This window comes from Chenopodium album, chromosome 2 (genome assembly GCF_948465745.1).
Source record: "Chenopodium album chromosome 2, dcCheAlbu1.1, whole genome shotgun sequence".
In the NCBI taxonomy this organism is placed as follows: Eukaryota; Viridiplantae; Streptophyta; class Magnoliopsida; order Caryophyllales; family Amaranthaceae; genus Chenopodium; species Chenopodium album.
The window spans coordinates 69,100,616-69,103,056 of NC_137835.1; the positions used below are offsets into that span (position 1 = coordinate 69,100,616).

The 2,441-nt window shown below is 35.8% G+C and overlaps 1 non-coding gene across 1 annotated transcript; it reads left to right on the forward strand.

The window, feature by feature from the left end:
* The first annotated feature begins 970 nt into the window (after nt 1–970).
* On the forward strand, nt 971–1,077 carry LOC145608286 (small nucleolar RNA R71). The gene has a single exon (XR_014105776.1). It is a non-coding gene; the product is annotated as a small nucleolar RNA R71 (small nucleolar RNA).
* The last annotated feature ends 1,364 nt before the right edge of the window (nt 1,078–2,441 follow it).

Consider the following 2,441-nt stretch of genomic DNA (forward strand, 5'->3'; position numbering starts at 1 on the left):
TTTCTCTAACGATTTTATGTTGTTGGAATTGTGATTAAATTGGTTTTAATATTAATGTTGTTCTATTATATTTATTTTGATCACTATATTGCATGTTTAAAGGGAATATGTAATTGAAAATCACGACTAATAAGATAATTTGGACAACCGGTTTAGGATCCCTTTTAATCTTATTATTAATTGAAGTGATCACCAAATTTTTAGAATTATGTGTGCATTAATCTTAAACCAATTTAGTTAAATAATAGTTTAGAGCGAATTGAATTACTTTTTGTATGCCTTTGAGATCACAGGAATGCTTTTCAATATAAGAATCGAGTAGAGGCCAATACGGGCGAATGTGACTCCATGACTCACTTCGTACCATCATCCCCGATCCTCCTTTCGTGGTTCCGAACCATATGGAGTTAGTAATCTCATGGATTATAAATGGGGTGTAACCTTCACGGGTCAATCGTTGTTTCCTATCGTTGTCCCTTATCGTGGTTGCCTTTTTATGATCCGTGAACGGTTTACAAGTTCCTTAAAAACTTGTTGGCGGCTCCCTACTTTCCTTGTCCCTAATCGTGTCCCTTATCGTATATGTCAATTCCCACTTCCTATGAGTGCCAAGCATATTCATAACATGCTTTAATGTAGGCGCACTTCGAGCAACGCCTACACCTCATTAGAATTATTATTAATTGCATAAACATTAGCTACATTAGCAGTGCTCAGATTATCTAATTTTTGGCAAATAGAGGTTAGTTGAGCTTGCAAAAAGGATACAGAGTCGACACTATGCTTCCCCTTGTTAGCAAATCCTCTGGGATTCCCATATTGGGAATTTTGTATCGCCATATCTTCAATAACCTGACCTGCATCATCAACATTAAGATTCATAAATCTCCCACTAGCTGCAGAGTCTAAAATTATTCTAGAGGAATTTCCAATGTCGTTATAAAAGGCTTGGATTAACTGCCATTGTGCTAAATTATGGTGAGGGCATTCTCTTTGTAGGTCCTTGAACCTCTCCCAAGCCTCATATAAAGACTTATCGGCTTCTTGGGCAAAGTTCTGAATCGCACTCCGTAGTACTAATGTTCTCTCTGCAGGATAATACTTGTTATAGAAATTCAAAACAAGAGTTTCCCAGTCAGTTATACCAAGTTTAGTTCTATTTAAGCCATTAAACCACAATTTATCTTTTCCAGTTAAAGAGAAAGGAAAGAGAATCTCCCTGATTTGGTCTTGAGTGACCCCGGCTTGTCTGATGGTGTTGCAATATTGACAATAGTCGGCAATGTGAAGATTCGGGTCTTCACCCTTTGCTCCACTGAATTGCTTCCTCTCTATCATCGTTATAAATTGAGGTTTAATTTCAAATTGAACCCCATCAAGAGCCGGAGTAGGGGTGAGATGTGGAAAATCCGTAAGCTTTGGTTGTGAATAATCACTAAGCATCTTTGGAGCCGTCATCTCTGATTCTGCGTCTGATGATGCCTCTAAATTGCTGGAATCAGTTGGAGGATCGCGGTGATTATTGTTATTATCACCAGAATCCGCCAGGATTTGCTTGTAGAAGTTTTTCTGTCTATGGAAGGAACGTTCGATCTCAGGATCGAATGGGATGTAACCTGATCTGGAACACCTGGGCATAAACAAAAACTAGAAGCAAATATGAGATTTGTCTCAGACAACTGACGCTCTCTAAGACAAAAGAGAAATAATCTAGACCACAAAAACAATCAGAAATAAAAATAAAACCGTCTCCCCGGCAACGGCGCCAAATTTTGACAGGGTAAAGTCGTATCCCCTAATCAAAAATAATTCCTAAGTCCTCTAACTAAAGTAGATAGGGAAGTAGGGTCGATCTCCACAGGGAAACAAGTCTTTTTACTCCTAATTAATTAATATAATCTAAATTATTTAAGTAACCAATATTTATAATTAAGTAAGAAACTAAACTACTAAGGTTGAGAATAAGAAGAAAACAATATATGAAAGGATCTAGGGCATAGGTTCACCAATAAATAATACTCCAGGGTAAAACATAGTATTCAATCATTGACATTGCATAAATAACATGATTAACAGGCTCTCGCAATTTATTAATCAACATAGATCTAACAGGCTCTCGCAATTTACTAGATCTAAGTTCTTATTGAAAATAGCCTTTAATATCAAATTAACATCTGCTCGATTCATCAATTTAATATTGCTATATTTTTACAAGCCGCAATTGTAAAACATTAAAACAATCCAATAAGAAATTATCATGCAATACCAATAATCAATAATAGTCAATCATCAATGCATCAATTAACCAGATTGTAAAGGGCTTTCGCTACTTATTACAATCACACAATTAATTTACCGGTATTAAATCTCATCTCTCGAATCTTGACTTAACCATTTATAAATTAACCTGCCTATTGAAACTAGACCTAAACATTAATTCT